A 19,195-nucleotide genomic window follows, 5' to 3' on the forward strand; every position below is an offset into this window, starting at 1 on the left:
CACCGAATTAGTCCAGCTGTGCTGCCCAGTGTCCCGTATCAGTCCAGGGGAGCTGCCCCCATTTTTTAATTGAAATAAAAAAGGTTTTTTTTTTTTTAATCTGCAAGGGGTGTTAAGTGTGCCATATCAGTCCAGCTGCTCTGCCCAGTGTCCCGTATCAGTCCAGGGGTGCCCGCATGTGTGCTGTATCCATCCAGGGGTGCCCACATGTGTGCTGTATTTGTCCAGGGGTGCCCACATGTATGCTGTATCAGTCCAGGGGTGCCCGCATGTGTGCCATATAATTCCATGGGTGCCTCCATGTGTCCTGTATCAGTCCTGGGGTGCCCGCATGTGTGCCGTATAATTCCAGGGGTGCCCCATGTGTCCCATATCAGACCAGGGGAGCTGCCCTTTTTATTAATGAAAATAAAATTAAGTTTTTTTTTTTTTTACTGCAAGGGCTGTTAAATGCGCTGTAGTCCAGGGGTGAGCCAAGAGTGCTGTATTATTCATGGGGTGTTGCTAAGTAAGGTGTGCTGCTCTTTTTTATAATTAAAAGAATACAAATTTTTATTTTTACTGCAGGAATTTGTCTGCTGTATAATTCCATGCCTGCCGCCATGTGTGCCGTAACAGTCCAGGGGTGCCGCCATCTGTGCCATATAATTCCATGTGTGCTGTATCAGGTCAGGGGTGCCACCATCTGTGCCGTATAATTCCTGGGGTAAGCCAAGTCTGCCGTATAATTCATGGGGTGCTGCCAAGTGTGCTGTATTAGTCCAGGGGTGATGCTAAGCGTGCCATATCAGTCCAGGGGTGATGCTAGGTGTGCCGTATCAGACTAGGGGGGATGCTAAGTGTGCCATATCAGTCCAGGGGTGATGCTAAATGTGCTGTATCAGTCCAGGGGTGATACTACCTGTGCCATATCAGTCCAGGGGTAATTCTAGGTGTGCAGTATCAGCCTAGAGGGTATGCTAAGTGTGCCATATCAGTCTAGTGTTTGTGCCGCACACTTGTGTGGCTTATCATAGTTATCCAGCTACCTCGGTGCAACCTTTTGCCCTAAAAACAATATTGTAAGGTGTGAGCTATTCAGAATAGACTGGAAATGAGTGGAAATGAATGTTATTGAGGTTAATATAGCGTAGGAGCAAAAAAAAAATAATTCTGCGATTTTAGCAGTTTTTAAGCTTTTTTAACAAAAAAATCAGAACCCAAAACCCAAGAAATCCAAACACAAAACACTTAGGAGGTGTTTTGGCAAAACCCATTAGAACCCAAAACCTCAAGGTAATCAGAACTCAAAACCCGAAAAGTGGCCGGTGCACATCCCTACAATAAACATGTATAAAAACTTACAAAGATTTGTAATACTGTACCATGCAACATTACTTCCCCATTAATACATTTTCATTTCATAAAAACTGACACTTATTGCAGCAATAAGCTTTGCTCTAGAACTTTATGTGTTTCTTCTACTTGAACTGCAGTTGGCTCCCCAACATTCCAAATGTTTGTTCTCTGTATGGTACCCATACGCTAGGGCTATATTGCATTCAATCCTTTGATTTTGACCACATCTGTGCGATAAAAAGGATTGTATGCACGTCAAATGGATCACCCGAAGCAATGTGCGGGAATGCCGGTCGAATGTCGCATCCATATTTATTCTGTGGTGCATATAATATCTATCGAATTGCATGAGCGACCGCTGTGAAGGAGGGCTGGCGGGCAGCGGGGGTCAGCGGCCCTCTGATTTGCTGAGAGAGAGCTCTCTCAGCCAATCAGCGGCCGTCTGAATGTGAGGCTTCTGGTCAGCTGAGAGCTCTCTAAGACAATCAAAGGACCACCCAGTGTTTTAAATTGTTTTTTCAAATTCTGCCGCTGCCGATTACCTCCAATGCCCACCAGCCCTCCTGCACACCACTGCGCTACACCAACGCCTGCTGCCAGCCCTCATCCAGCACCCGATGTCACATCGCAGATGGCATGCGACATCGTGTGTGACATCGGGTGCTGGACACCATAAGATGCAATTGGACATGATGGGATGTCCCATTGCATCTGATTGTTCTAGTGTATTGGCACCATAAGATGACTGTTTTGTGTACTGAGTAACATTCCACAAATTCACAGGCCTATGGTTGTATGGCCAAATGACCTAAAAGCATTAAGTTAATTACTTCACCATTGAAGTTCAGGAAGTTCACCCTTTGCCATTGTTAGTTCAGTAAGTAGTACTTAGATTTGAGAACAATAAGATTTGATGATTTAGTGATCATGACATTCAGATGTTTATTTGATTTACTAAAACCGACATGAGTTCTTCTGTATTAATTAGCATTTTATAATTCCTTGGTTGCTGGAAGAACACTAAAAGAACTATGGCCCTTATTCTGGTTGGTGCGGTCGAGCCGCATATGCGGCTCCGACCGCACCAGACGAATCCCCGCCTACAAGACGGATCGGCACGGCCGTCCGTACACGGACGGCTGCCGATCCGCATGAAAATGGTGGAGGCGTACGCCTCCACCATGGTGGGAGCTGCCCCCTGCATTCGATGGTCGTCGACCATCGAAGGCAGGTCCGCACGCCGCGGCAGCTCCCGCAAGCTGAGACCACACGGACAATCGTCCGTGTGGTAGCTTGTATGGGGGCTGAAAGCTGACATCCGGCGACGTCAGCTTTCCGCCCCCATGAGTTGCGTCATGGCCTCATTACCATGCGTACGCCCCGCGTTTGCATGGGAACGCCCATGAAACGCGGGGCGTATACATAGGGAAATGAGGGCATGAAGCCCCTCACGCCCCTATACGCCCCCTTTGCGGCGTACTAACGTTATGTGCGGCGAATTCGCCTGCACATGCGCAGATTGACCTCTGCGCATGTGCAGACGGAAAACATCGGCGGTACGGCCGCACGCGGGCCGTACCGCACGAACCAGAATAAGGGCCCTTGTGTGCGGAGGAGGATACTTGGTGGCAGACCTATTTGCTCCAAAGGAATACTTTATTACTGCCCATATTACTGTATTTATATTTATTGGATTCCTCATTACAACAGTATGCCTCCTAGATTGCATTTTAGCAAGCAAATATTTATATAATTTTTTTAGTTTTAGGATGCAATCCCTCTTATTTTAAAAGCCCTTTATTATAGTATTACGTCAGAATGTGAATGAAAGCTTAACCTTGGTCTACCACCTGAAATTAGTTGGTTCATATTAAAATTAAGGATCAAACAAGCAGTAAAACAACTAAACTAATGAGGGGATTTAATGAGTGGATGTGACCAAAGGGCAAATGTAACATTGCCAACATTTAAAAATATCTCCCAGGGACACTCTGCTGCTGAGCCAGTGCATCTATGTACTGTATATTATATATGTGGAATGTGGAGCACTACATATCCCAGAATGCCATGTAAACTGGGTTTGATTATAACATATTTTTTTTTACAATATAAATTCTACTGACCCATAAATACTGTATATTATTATGCAGTACGACATTTGGTTTTGCTGAAACATGTGCATGTATATTGTAAGTTGTGTTTTACTTTATAAACTTTGAGAATTGTGGTCCTCTAAATGTTGACTGAAAATGTATCATCATAAAAGTTGAACTTTAGAAAATATACAACAGTTGTTGTGTGGAATCTGTAGATGGAAAGAGCAGACACTCCAATGCAGTACTGTACATCTACTTGTCTTATAGAGGAAGGACCAATATTTCCTCAATAACATACCAAAACAGGTGTAAAATTAGAAGTATTTTAGGTACTGCTTTCCTAGCACGGCACCCATCGCATTAATTGTGTACATTTTTATATGGCATACAATCTGTGCGATACGTGCGATTTCGCTTTTTAAGTCACATGTATCGCACTCATCGTTTACTTTATTCATGTGCGATGTACGATGTACGTGCGATTATTGTATGTCGGGTCAATTGTATGGATTGTATGTAGTTTTATATGTACAATGAATGCGATGGGTGCGATGCAAAATACTAAAGTGCATATACTATGGTGTATGTATGCCCCCTATACGATTAAAAATTGTATAATCACCCTAAAGGGTGCTTTTAAGCACCCAAATGGGTGCTTACGATGTTAAATGCAGCCCCACGCCAACCCCCCACTATAAACGTGAACCCGAAGCGTGGCGAGTGCAGCGAGCCCACGAGGGGCGGCGGTACGCGTCCTACGACCTTTTCATACCCCCACTATCTACGTCGGCGTGGAGTTGAGAATAGAAAGTGTGGCGAGCGGGCTTCACAGGTATCCGCGTCCCCTCGCGGGGCTCGCTGGCTCACTGCACTCGCCACACTTTCTATTCTCAACTCCACGCCGACGTGGATAGTGGGGGTATGAGAAGGTCGTAAGACGCGTACCGCCGCCACTCGCGGGCTCGCTGCGCTCGCCACGCTTCGGGTTCACGTTTATAGTGGGGGGGTGGCGTGGGGGTGCATTTAACATTGTAAGCACGGGCCTGTGAGCGCCAAATGTATGAAATCGCGTAAATTGCGTCCATCACATACATTGTATGTATGTTTAAGAGTATACAATGCATGCGATTTACAATGCCCAAGATAAAAAAATACTTTCATTGCATCAATCGCAAGCATCGCATGCATCTTATGACATTAAAACAGTACTACCGATGCGATGCATGTGATAAAGATGGATACGATGAAAAAGTCACTGTAGTCGCATTAATCGCAAGCATCACATGCATCATATGGTGCAGAAACACATAAGATGCATGCGATGCTTGCGATTAATGCGATGCTTATCGTGGGCGCCGTGCTAGGAAAACAGTACCGTATTTTATAATAAAATGGTAAATTAAAAAAATATATAAGTGGAAGGGATAATGTGAGGCAGTGTTATTGTATGATGATTTCACCTTTCATGGAATTAGCATATTAAAATGCACACCCGTATCCCATACTTGCCTACCCTCCTGGAATGGCCGGGAGGGTCCCGCAAATCGGGTCTCCCTCCCGGCCCCCCGGGAAGGGGGGAAAGTCTGCCACATTTTCCCCACAGCCCCTGCTCCCCCCTTCCACGAGGTATAAAACTAAGAATTTTGCGAGTCCGCGGGGAGGACTAAAATGACACGATTCGCGTCATTTCACGTAATTTGAGCCCCTCCCCATCCATGGACCCGAAAATTGATGCAGCTGTCTGTCATGGGGACAGGGCTTGGTGACGTCAGCCTTGCCCCGCCCCCAAAACGAAGCTTCTCCCCCCCCCCCTTTCACTCCCGGAGAGGAGTTTGCAAAAGTCGGCAGGTATGCCTTCATCAAGAAAAGCACAATAATAATAAATAAATATAATAAACATACACATACAGTGGCTTACAATAGTCTTCAACCTACTAAAAAGTCAATGGACACACAGATTGTTCCATAAAGTATTTTTTAAGTCAGTAGGCTCTTAAAGTAATTTGCTGTGGCAGCTCCAAGTTTACACAAATTAAATATATTGCCCAATTATTATTATTATTATTATTATCGTTTACTTATATGTCACCACAACGGTTCCGCAACACCTAACAATACATGAATAAACAAAATACGAGAAAATAATCAATTGGCTTTCAATTAGCTACTGCAGGTTCAGTATCCATTATCTGAAATACTCGGGACCAGGAGCATTCTGGATAAGGGTTTATTCCGGATTTCAGAATAATTCATACGCACCTGGTTTCAGAGGCGTCCACCGGCATCCACGGCGTCCATCTCCTGAGCATTCCCAGTCCTAATGATAGATTGCGTGGGTGTGCAGGTGATGTCATGATGACACCGGCACACCCACATAATGCATCATTGGGACCAGAAATGCCTCAGAAGATGGACACGGTGGATGCCGAGAGACCAGATGAGTATGAAAAACAAAAATATAATTGCGGGGCATCAAAAAAACCTGCACATTTCAATATTAAATCTTTTGTATATATGGATAAGGGATACTTAACCTATACCTGTGAATCACTTAAAAAGATAAGCTTTTATGTATAAAAGACAACAAAATTGTAACAACATTGGTCATACTGTGAATCTGAAGGAAAACTGTGCAAATGCAGATCAAAGAACATGCTAAGAAAAATTAAATCAAAAGTTATAGACATGAACAAAATAGGAAAATTCTGCAAATGAATATCCAAGTACTTGGATAACCCAATGAGCACTGTCGGATTAATAAAAAATTGCAGTCCACAAGCATCATCCAACCACCTGAACAAGTCTCTCCCTGACAACTTCAAACTTAGTAAAAACGTACTCAACAAATGTACAGCTGTTATTGCAGTGAGCGGTGGTCCTACCAAATATATGCTGTACTATTTTTCAGCTTTTACTTTTTTGTAAAAGAAATTCTGCAGACGAATAATGAATTATGAACAAATTTACTTTAACAGCCTATAGTGGTTCACAATAAAAATATTGTTTGTAGCAATTTCAGTGTCATTTGAAAAACAGAAATCTGTTTAGTTAAATATTTTCCAAGTTACTATGTCTTCTGTGATATATCAGTTAGATCAATTTTGGGAGAAAATAAAATTTGCTGCGCCATGTAAATGTTTAAAACGTATGTGCTCAATGTGCTAAGTATTGGAGATAAAGGGGGAAATTTACCAAAATGGATTTGTAAAAAATAGGTGTATTCGTAGGCAGAAATACACCTATTTTTTACACATTTGTATTTTCGGGATTTACAATCCTGAAAATACAACAATTCGTATTCCTAAAGATGGAACATTCGTATTTGTATTTACAAATACGAATGTCTACACCATCGATAGAATACGACAGAAATCACCATTCAAAAGAATGGTGGTTCCTGATTTACTAAGCAGCCGTACTGATAATACGGCTGCTAAGTGGTGTAAAACACCCACGCAAATACAACAGGAAAATACACCTTGCTTTCCCTGTCGTATTTGCTTTAAGCCTGCACGGATCAGTCAGATCCGTGCAGGCTTTAGTGTAAAAAAAATAAAAAACCAGCGTGGGGTCCCCCCCACAGCCGTAACCAGCACCAGGCTGAAGGAGCCGGGGCCGGTAATTAAAAATCAGGGAACCCGACAAATAGGGGTTCCCCGATTTTTAACAACCAGCCCCAGGCTCCAGGTCCGGAGCTGGTTCCCAAAATACGGGGACAAAATGACTAGGGGTCCCCCATATTTTAAGAACCAGCCCCAGGCCAAACCAGCCAGCAGGGTAATGTCACAGCCGGGGGACACTTATGATATAAGGTCCCACGGCCAAAACATTAACCCTACCGACCAGTCAGCCTGGCCAGGGGCCCTGGGGGAGTGGGGACCCCCCCAATGAAGGGGTTCCCCCCTCCAGGACTTACCTGACCAGGCTGAAGCCTGGTGCTGTCCCCCGTGACCCTGGGCTGTGGTCACCGGGCTGATTAAAGTGTAAAAAAAAGAATAATCTATTGTCTAATACTGGGGCACTATGAGTCCCAGCAAGCCTCCCCCGCAAGCTGTGACTTGGAGAACCACAAGTCCCAGCCTGCGGGACATTAAAGGGCCCGCTGGATCTTGTAGTTCCACAGTATTAAAAATAGTAAAATAAAACACACTGACACACACTTAAAAAAGGGTCTTTGCAAAAAAACAAACCGACACGCGAAACCAGACCGGACAGATGAGCCGCACGGTGTTTGTGTACATCGTGCGGCTCTGCCTCCCGAATGCCGCTATTGGCCGCCTTGCGGCCTAGCGGCTCCTGATTGGAAAACGACTTTGCATACAACTGAAACAGTCGTATGCAGTCGTAGGGGAAATACCGATACGAAAAACTATGTTTTTCAAATTGGTAAATTTCCCCCAAAGTATCAGCCAATCACCTGTTAACTGCCATGTTACAAGCTGTCATTGAAAATAGACCAGTTTGTCTGTTTAGAGTTGTCTACAGCTACTGTACACATTATTGCAGACCTTAAATTTTAGGAGTAGGTATAATTCAAGGGTGTCAATAATGTTGACCATAATGTCTGGTCCATTCGGTCGATCTGCCTCTTCAATGCTGTCAGGAATGACAGCATTGAATAGACACTCGCCACAAATTCCCCCGTCGGAAATAATGGCAGGGATTGCATACCCCCTATGATCTGATTTCTCAGTGTATGTGCACATGTGCAGTTGTAGTCTACTTAAGATGGCCATACACCAGTGCAATTTTGACACTTTTCACCCGATTTCAAAGCATGGGGCCTAGAAATCAGGTGAAAAGTTGTCAACTGTCTACAAGACTCAGGTAAATATAAATCTCCGATAGCAGCCCCTTTTTGGTAGGGGGGGCTCCAAAATATATCTTGCCTCCAGGAAAATTCAATAAAGTTATGACACTGACTGAGTGTGCAGGAGCCCTGTACTGTGTGTGTAAAGGAGGGCGAAGCCATGTTTATGCATTCAGTGGGACAATTCTATGCATACTCTATGGATTGACAATAAATGGTTAGGTGACAGCAAATGTATTTTCTCAGCAAGCTTTGGTAGACAAGAACCACATAATGCTTTTGAAGACATTAGCATAATGCCAATGCTCATATGATCCCATTGGGACATCTTGTGTAGGGTTAGGTCACAGAAAAGGTGAAAGCAGAATTGACAGCAGTTGTGACTTTCCCATTGCTTTCTGATAAAACAGTTATGATATTTTCAGGGATAGGGAAAGTCCAGCATTCCAGCTGTTGTAATACTACACAGCCCAGTATGTCCTGCTACCGTTTTAGAATGTTCTAACAGCAAAAATGTTTCAGGGCATTCTGGGATGTGTAATACCACAGTAGCTGAAGTGTGACATGTTGCCTACCCTTTGTCTGTAAAATAGTTTTGTATCATTGGGGCTCCATGACCAAAGGGAAACCCTTTCCTCTTTCCTGTAGTTTTTGACAGGTGTGTGGTGTAGATGGAGCTGGTGGATATGTAGGATTGTGTTGCAGAGCTATTTAGTGCTTTGGGCTGGCCACAGATCTCAGTTGTTTGGTTTGTAGATTAGGTTGGGCAAGTGGATAGGGCTCTCAAAATATTACTATGAGGACAGATAATGCCCTGGTGCATCCGTGCTGTCATCCCTTCCTGTTTGTAAAATAAACCTAAAGCTTAGATGAGCATGGTACAGAAGACCTCCAGGGACTAGTCATTAGGCTGACCCCATATGATGGACATGCTTTAGGCCGGCAGGGTCAAAAAGTTAAAGGGTCAAAAGTTTGACATGGACACAAAAAAGGTTGATACAAGTTTTTGTGTGGGTGTTATTTTCTATGTTTCATCACAATTACTGCAAATGTATACACCCACGGACTTGCTTAGCTTGACATGTTTTGGGCAACGCACCTCTCACTGCTACTGCTGCACTCAATACATGTTACTATTCCCAATCTTAGTCCATGTGGAGTTGTAAAATATGTGACCCCCCCCCCCCAATAAACTGATGACATGTGTTGACTATTGTCATGTTGACCTTATGCACTGTCTACTTTTTTACCTGTCGACCTTTTGACCTTGTTTGACCTATTGACTGGACCTATTGACTGACTAGAGACATGGTTTATCTCTACATTGGAGTTCAGGTTACAGTAGGTTTAGGACCCTTCATATCAGTCACCAGGGAGAAGCAATGAGCTGGACATTGAAACTGGTATATGGAGTTTGCACACAGTGGACCTTATTCTGTTCTGTTCACAGCCAACATTTGTTCGCATGGGGACTAATGTTTGGGTTATGCGCATGTGCATACGCCGGGTGAACGCACCCAAGGCTGCAGCTGGGGTGGGGGGGGGGAGTGGGGCGGTGATGGATAGTGGCGGCATGGGAACAGCCAGGGTTTCATGTAAACGCTGGGCATTCCCATGGTAATCGGGCCGTGAGGTCGGTACCAGGGACGGGCAGCTGACATCACCAGATGTCAGCTGCCTGCCCACTTCCCCCCATGACCTGAGAGAGATGCGTGCACATTCCACATTATTCGATGGTCAGCGACCATCAAATGATGCGGGTGTTCACCCACAGGCGGCGAATGGATGTTTATGTTAACATCCATTCGCAGCCCCTGCGTGCAAAGACACACTGCGAGGGGGGGGGGCGTACCACTATTCGCAGGGCGGGTTCTGGTTGACTCACAAGGGTGCAAATTTGCATCCGATCCAATCAACCAGAATAACCCCCAGTGTGCCTTCATACTTTCTGCTGGAAGGAAAGAGCAGGTATCATTTTATACATTTTGGATTTTTAACACTGAATACACCATGATCTATGTAAAAAACATACAAACAGGTCTTTTTTGTAAATTCAGCGTGTTTAGTACATTGCGTCATAAACCTTTTTAAAAACATAAATAAACTGACAATGAGGCTAGTTTGTCATAGTCAATAAAAATTTATTTATGGCAACAGTCTGAGATTTTTCACAAACTACAAAAAAATTCTAATACGTCAAATTTCTATGTAAAAAATGACAGCAGTATGTTGGGTTTTATGTGAGCATTTCACATCTATATATGTATTCAGGTGAGTCATATACTATGCACCCCTTTGCTGCAAATGGTACTAACCAGCCTTCTCTAATGCTCATCACCCTCCCCAACTCCTTCTTCACAATGACCTGAACATGGAGAAAATATTCAGATTATTAGTCTTCTAAAACATCACTTACCCAGCCCTGGTTAGCAAGCACTTAACCTATTGCGTGCCAGCATCTCTATGAGAGATGTGTAAAATATCTGCTAACAATGCCCACGTCACTCACATTTGTAATATAAATTAAGAGAAAAAACAATGTGTAAAAGAAGATTATATTTTCTATATAAGGTAAACATTGCAGGTCATTGGGCCTTATTCTAATCCACTCTTTCTGACAAAATCCTTCTTAGATGGGCAAAACCATGTGCACTGCAGGTGGGGCAGATGTTACTTGTGCAGAGATAATTAGATTTGGGTGGGGTTTTACTTCAAAGTGAGATCTATATTGCAGTGTAAAAATAAAGCAGCCAGTATTTACCCTGCACAGAAACAAAATGACTCACCCAAATCTAATTCTCTCTGCACATGTTACATCTGCCCCCCTGCAGTGCACATGGTTTTGTCCATCTAAGAAGGATTTTGTCAGAAAGAGTGGATTAGAATAACCCCCATTATGATGAATAAAAAAGGATTGCTTGACAATTTTCACACACAATTTTGACAAATTCCCCTGGCACTCAAAGGGTTAAAGAATAAAGCACTGTCTGCTCCCCCGTATCAGAGCAGAGATGGGTGATAAATTGAGTGGTATCAGCTGTCATCCTTTTTTCCTAGCGATGATGGCCCAGGATCTTCAGGAGCTGTGGATGGGTCACGTGGTGAGTGCTTCCTCCTGCCCGCAGCTGTGTCAGAGTGATCAATGCACAGCTGCAGCTGGTTGAAGGGGACCAAATCCATTCAACAGTTGATTTGGTTCCATTTTACCAGCTTTAGCAAAGCATTCAGCCATGCAGAGTAGATCGTCCCGTGATGGTGAAACGCTCCGGTTCTGTTATGTAGCACAAAACTCTTTATACACTCTTGGGCAGGCACTATAATCAATCACTGTTATTACAAAATGTTATATTTAAGTCAGGTACAGTATTAAAAAGTGCACATTATAATAAATTATTCTAACGATTATCAAACCATTTATATTAGATGTGAAGGAGCTACCCCTGATGATGAGATGGATGACTTTTGAATATTTCAAGGGCCAGTCTGTATGATATACTGTAGATATATTTTGCTAAATACATTTCACTTTCTTTTGTTTTCTGTACTCTCTAAACTGATCTTTATGGGTAATTATTTGTGAGAGAGTACCTGAGCCATCGTGAAAATAGAGGAGAAGGGAGCCAGTAAGTCGGTTGCCCATGGTAACCAATAAGCGTTGAGATAACATTTATCAAGTGTATTGAATAAACTTATACGTAGTTGCCGATTGGTTGCCATGGGCAGCTTCTCCACTGGCTCAAATCTCCAATCTTTTCACTGCTTCAAAAATAGGCCCCTTTATTTGAAGGAGCTATGGGGGTCATTCAGGTGTGGTTGCACTTGCGATATGATGCGCACAGTACCCATGTTCTCCTCATGTGTGAAGGGGTCCTGTGACATCAGAAGAAGTAAGGTAGGAGACTGTCAGGGATTGCCTTTCAGGGGGTGGCAGAGCGGTGACAGCCTCAGTTTGTGAAAACTGAGATGCGTCACAGCCGTTTAGGGGGTGCAAAGAGGTTAGGGATCTCCATCCTAGGAGTGTGCACATCAATAACGGCTCCAAAAGCTGCCTGATGGAGGGAGATGCTGCATCCTAGGATGCAGGCTGGATCACTACTGCAGCAGGCACCGTCTGCTTGTAATAGATGCCTCCTACTGCATTACCATAATGTGCTATCGCTGCTGCTTCAAAGTAAGCCGTATTGATAGCAAATCCAACTACACCTGGAAGACCCCCTATATCAGTTGCTAGTAAAGTATTTCTGAGTATGGATCAGAAATATTTATTACAAGTTGAAAATCACGAATAGCATGAGAAAAAGATACACACTTGATAAATAAATGCCCTTCTTATTTTCCTTAGTTATGTATTTTCTCTGTTATAGAGAGTGCTGCCGTGTTAGTGAAATTGTCATTTAAAATAGAAATGGAAAACAGATATTTTACTGTTGTTAGGTGCAACTGAACGACCAAGAAGACAAAACACTACTTACATAAATGCGCTGCAATGCAATGGCAGCTGTAGGAGCATGTGGGAAGTAGCTCTGGAAATCTTGGCCAGGTCCAGGTAAGGCAACAGTCCTCCAGTATGCCACTGCAGATCATCGTCCGCCATGAGGCCAAACATAAACAGAGAAGAACAACATAAGAGCATGCTAAGTAGCGCACATAAAAGCAGGCCTTAATCACATGCAGATCATTTCACCAGGGTGTATGCTACAGAATATGGCTTCTTAAATATACATACAGCTGAGTAAAGTTTGTAAGCCTTCCTGCCAGTGTCACATCCTCCTTGATGGGTTGTTAGCAAACACAGATGAGTTAATATATAAAACCGTAATTAATTAAGGGGTCCATTTATTAAGCCTTGAAGAAAGATATTGGGGAGAGAAAAAGTACTAGCCAACCTTGTGCTGGTCTGTTTGGGCTGGTTTGTGATGTCCCACGCTCTAGACCTGTGGTAGCCAACTCCAGTCCTCAAGAGCTACCAACAGTTCACATTTTCCAGCTCACCTCACAGGTGCACTAATTACTGTCTGATATATTTTAAAAGATCCACAGGTGGAGCTAATTACTTCACTTGTGATTCTGTGAGGAGACCTGGAAAACATTAACTGTTGGTAGCTCTCGAGGACTGGAGTTGGCTACCCCTGCACTAGACATTAACCCCAAGAATGTTACGGACTTACACTATGGCCCTTATTCTGATTGAGTCGGATGGCTGCGTGTTCGGTCGGACAGCCGATGTATTGTGTTTGTGCATGTGCAGAGGCGTTTCTGCGCATGTGCGAACGCCTCGCACGTCCGAACACGGCGTGAATTACGTGCAGAAAAGGATCGTATGGATCCATCCGAGCAGGGGGTGGAGAGGGCGTGAAGGGCTGTTTGGGCTCATTACCATATGCATACGCCCTGCGTTTCATGGGCGTTCCCTTTAAAACTCTGGGCGTACATATGGTAATCCGGCCGAGATACACGTGTGGGGGGCGTACAGCTGACATAGGTGGATGTCAGCTGCCCACCCATATCCCTGCTTTCACACGGAAAAATGTCCGAGTGGTCTGAAGCATTCGGGGCTGCCTGACCGCTTGGTCCATCATTCGATGGTCGGCGACCATCGGAGGATGTGGGAGGTTCCCACAGATGTGGGAGGAGATCACATCAAACATCCACTCAGCATCAGTTTGCTCGGCGTCTTACCGCATTCGGACGGTGTGAGTGATCCGTACGGTAGGCGGGGCTAAGAACACTCAGTGGCCGTCCGAAATACGAATCCATCCGAGTCAACTAGTATAAGGGCCTATATGAGGTTTCGGAGACGTGGTGGTTAAGCCAGTAATCTTGGCCAAGATTAGGCAAAGGAACTCTAATGAATGGCAACATTTATTGAAAAATGTATTAATAATTAGTAACGATTGAATAGTAAACCTGCATTTTTTTTCTTTGTATGGGGTACTATAAGTCTCAGCAAGGTAGCACATCCCATTACCTGTAGTATACGGGCCACTTTCCCATATACAGTATACTGTATTGTGTATTTATATTTTCAAATCTAGCATGGGGTATCTTAGTTAGAAGTTGATGGTCTGGTACTTTATCTGTGCCCACTTTATCTCTCTTTAAGGTTTATTACATAAACCCCTGAGTTTGTAATATTTGCATAAAGCAATTTGCACACTGTGTACTGGATGCTGCTTGAAGTACCTAGCCACCGTAGTCACTGTATCACAGCGCTGTACATAGCAGCACATCCCATGCTTTCAGGAAGCTTTTAAAATGTCTAAAGTTATCATTGACCTAATATGACATTGACAGGTGTAAGCTGAGTTTGCTCTGTAACATGAATTACTGGTGATGACACTAGCTAGCCTGCTCTTCTTTAACCGGTGAAATTGCCTTTAGTGATGAAATGGGAACACAGTCACTACATGTGACTAGCAGATGCATCGTTCTGCTGGGTTGCAGTATTTCCGTCATAGAGGAATACTTCCACTGTCATTTCTAGCTCACACAAGCATGTGCATAGGCCGTTCAGTGAAATTGCAAGGCTTTCTGGGAACATATACACAGTGGTTCTGTCAAGTATTTCCTCCCTTCAGCATTTCTCTCAATTAATTTTCTAACATCATAGAATCAATATGAAACAATACAGGCTTTCTGTGCACTGATCAACGCTACATATTGTATATTTTAAAAAACAAAATGAAAGTGGCAATTTTTAATTGCACACACAAAGAAAATTTCATTCTCGCACATTCCTTTTTGCAAAGATACACAAACTTGGTGCACTCAGTTGTTTTCAAATGTAATATTTTTATTAAAGTCCATATGTATATAATTAGTATTTTAACTGATTTGAAAATCTCAAAGGTTCCATGGTGCATTTTCAAACAAGAGCATCATCATGAAGTTCAAATTACATTCAAAGTGCTAGAAGGGCACCTGTTACAGAGGTCACCAACAGGACTATGGCACCTGTGACAGAGCTACTGTATGGTGTTCTTTACTGTAGATAGTGGAGAAAAAAATGGTCTTTTTGGTACGACAGCTGATGCTGTATGGTGAGGGGTCTGATACTTAACTTGAGCACCCTCAAACATTTTTAAAAGTTGTCTCATGTCACTGCTCATCATACCAAGAAAATTATTACCAAGAAGAATGGTGGAAGTAGCCTAATGCTATGAGGAAGCCGGGTAAAGCTGGGTACACAACTACAGATTTATCTGTCCAATCTATCTGGTGGGAACAAAAATCTGGTGATGTACAGTACAGTATGGGAGCAAATGGTTGAAATAGTCATTTGCCCCCATACATTTTTTTTTTTGTTCCCACCCGAATAATTGCTGGAAAATGGGCAAAAATTATTGGTTGGGTAATTTTGTTAAATCAGATGAATTTAACCATTTTGTCTGAATGACCATTGTCTGTTTTCTAGGGATTGGCGTACCCGGCTAAAGTTAGTATAACAAACGGTTTCTCCTCCTGCTACAATGAGGTAGACCCGATGCAGTAGCAGCTGGAACTAAGAGTTCCAAACTTAGATGCAGCTTATTCAGAGCCGGCCTTAGGCATAGGCAAACTAGGTAATTGCCTAGGGCATTTGGAACGCCTAGGGGCATCAGCAGCTTCTGCTGATTAAAATGATATGCAGCATGCCTATATTCTCTGTGTGAGTGAGGCTGTATCTGCATATGAAATAGTGTATTCATGGAAATCACTGTAACATAGCATTCCGTATGCAGGTACAGCCACAGTTGCACACAGACTATATTCATGCCACATACTGTATAATTTTAATCATCAGAAGCTTCGTGTGTGTCCTGGTCACATAACAATGCAAATAAGACAAATTTTTAGCAAAAAATGTACCCAACGTTAGCAGAACTGCCCAGGAGCTGCATGGCTTATTGAGGCAAGATGTATGATGAAATATCTGTATCCAAGCCTAGGCAGAGGTCACAGTGTTAGCGGCTGTGCGAGTGCTGTCTGTGGGTGGGTTGGTTGTGCAATAGTGTTTGGCATATGTGTAAGGGGCATTATGTGTGTCCTGTATAAATGCATTAATAATGTGCGACATATGTGTAACAGGCATTATGTGTATCATGTGTATAAGGGCATTAATAATGTGCAACATATGTGTAATGGGCATTATGTGTGTCATGTGTATAAGGGCATTAATAATGTGCAACATATGTGTAAGGGGTATTATGTGTGTCATGTGTATGAAGGGCATTAATAAAGGTTGGCATAATGTGTAAGGGGCATTATGGTTATAAGGACATTAATAATGTGTGTCATGTGTAAGGGGCATTACTGTGTGGAATTATCAGGGGTGCCGAGAGAAAGGGGTAGGGGGTACAAATTACCCAGGGCAAAGTCTGATGGAAGGGCCCAGTGGGGGCCCTGGGCCCCCTCCCCTTAAGTGTCAGCAGCAGCTGCAGCTCTTCTCCTCTGCCCAGCACATACTGCTTTGTGCTGGGTTGCAGTGTAGCCATGGAGGTGCTTAAAATACAATATTTTCTCAGGATTCTTTTCTAAGGGTATAATGTGAATAATGTGAGGAGTAATGTACATAAGGTAAAGTGGTAGTACTGTGTGATGTAACGTGAATAAGGGACACCATTGCATGATATAATGTGAATAAAGTTGCACTACTGTGTGGCATAATTTGAATTGGGGTACTATTGGGTGGCCATGCCCCTTCCCAGCAAGAACACACCCCTGTTTGGGCTGCGCACCGAATGTTTGCACTGTTTTATTTAAAATATTGCGGGTAGGAGCACCAAAATAATGACTGCTATGATGAGGGTTGATGGTGCTGGGAAAGGGGAGCAGGGTCGGAGGCGGAACTAGTGGCAGTGCTAGGGGGCACCAGCCAAAATCTTGCCTAGGGCGTCATTTAGGCTAAGGCCGGCTCTGAGCTTATTGGTGCATTTTGTCCTCTGCAGGACTTTGTCAAAGGGTAATGGATGTCACGTTTTTTATTAAGAGTGAAACAGCTTATTCAGATTTATCTCTGGTACAATGCTTTACATCACTTTGAGCACATAGAGGTGAAAGCAGAAAATACTGCACAAACTGGCGGCACATCTTGTTGTTTTTGCTTTTCAGATATCTTTGGACACTTTTGGACACAGTGGTTTCGTACATGATTGCTGCCCAATTATGAACTCCGGGCACTGTTGGTAATTCACTTGTTTTTTTTTTTTTTTTATGACATTTCTCTTTGCTTACAATACACACACATATACAAACACATAAAACGTATAAGTATCTAATTGAAAATATTGAGCCACCTGTAGTGAAGCACTGCAATTGCCCCCATACATGAGGGGCACCTACCTCTTTCCTCCTCACATGGCCAGAGGCTCATACTCTAACACACTATGTTTTGTTTTATAAACAGCAACAATTAAGTAGGTTTTAAAACATCTGCTGACTACATAATCCCACGCAGTGCAGTACGATCAGCATTTTTACACAGCCTCTGCTTCGAAATACTGCTTTATATGGCAAATTCCCAGCAACCCCGTTACAATCAATAGAAAATGAGAGACCATGAAAATGCAATATGTGTCCAATTAGTTATAATTGGAGCAAATGGTGATGTAGATAAACTGATGAAGTAAGATGTATTTGCATAGATCTGTGGGTGTGTATTACTGGCACAATTGTAGCTTTGGAACCTCCTTCTTCAAACATGAATGATGAGGCCATTCATTCACATATGGTAAAACAACCATTCTCTTTACTTGGCCCAAGATGAAACTGTTTGTAAAGTACCTTCCTTATTACTCCTGCAATACAAATCATTGTGGGCTTTATCTTTATAACAAACTCCTACTGTTCTATTATAAAAGCCAGCAGTTCAATACAGTGCGGAAAGCCCTAGGCTGAAGATCCAGAGGTTTTAATGATGGGAGCTCCTGCACTAATTATGAGCAGTTTTGATGGTGATTGTTATGAATATATAATGTAAGTTTTCATAAGGTTGTGTGAAAATAACTATAATTTAATTCTGCACATTTTTTTTTAAAATTTGAACTTCTCGTGCAGTTTTATTTTATATTATTTTACAACTTTTTAAGACACATTCGGCTAGGGTATGTACCCCTACTTGTTAGAAATCTTCATGTATGCACATCTGTGTCACTGTAACCAATACAATTGTTAGATTGTACAATGTTTTCCGTATTCTAGGAGATGAGTGTGCTGATCTTGTAGGAGTGTTAGGTACACTTGCGTTATTATAAAGGCCCTTATTCTGATTGAGTCGGACGGCTGCATGTTCGGTCGGACGGCCAATGTATTGTGTTTGCGCATGTGCAGAGGTGTTTCTGCGCATGTGCGAATGCCTCGCACATCCGTACATGGCATGAATTCCGTGCAGAAAAGGATTGTACATAACCATCCGAGCAGGGGGTGGAGAGGGGCGTGAAGGGCTATTTGGGCTCATTACCATATGCGTACGCCCCATGTTTCATGGGCGTTCCCTTGAAAACGCTAGGCTTATGTATGGTAATCCGGCCGTGGCGCACGTGTGGGGGGAGGAGAGCTGACATAGCTGGATGTAAGCTGCCCACCCATATACCTGCTTTCACACTGAAAAATGTCCCAGTGGTCTGGAGCACTCGGGCTGCCTGACCGCTCGGCGACCATCGGAGAATGGGGGAGGTTCCCACAGATGGGGGAGGTGTTCACATGAAACATCCATTCGCTCGGCATCTTACCGCATTCGGACAGTGTGAGCGATCCGTAAAGTAGGCGGGGCTAAGAACACTCGGTGGCCGTCCGAAATACGCATCCGTCCGAGTCAACTAGAATAAGGGCCATAGGGAGGAGCAGTCAATGGAAATAGATATAAACTGGAAATCACACATTAGAGAAGCATGGTGGTAGTAGTGACAGTGAGGCTCATGCAAACTGGGGAAGGAATACTGTGATGTCCAAATCATTATTTGTTTGTTGTCAT

General features: G+C 43.3%; 1 long non-coding RNA gene across 1 annotated transcript in view; it reads right to left on the reverse strand.

Moving 5' to 3' along the window:
• Window positions 1-12,691: 12,691 nt before the first annotated feature.
• Window positions 12,692-19,195, reverse strand: part of LOC146007034 (uncharacterized) — a 30,334-nt gene continuing 23,830 nt past the window's right edge. Inside the window, exon 3 of the long non-coding RNA XR_014444205.1 lies at window positions 12,692-12,817. This is a non-coding gene — a long non-coding RNA (uncharacterized LOC146007034). The remainder of the gene's footprint in view (window positions 12,818-19,195) is intronic.

The sequence above is a fragment of the Crinia signifera genome, chromosome 6 (assembly GCF_055691185.1).
Source record: "Crinia signifera chromosome 6, ASM5569118v1, whole genome shotgun sequence".
Classification (NCBI taxonomy): Eukaryota; Metazoa; Chordata; class Amphibia; order Anura; family Myobatrachidae; genus Crinia; species Crinia signifera.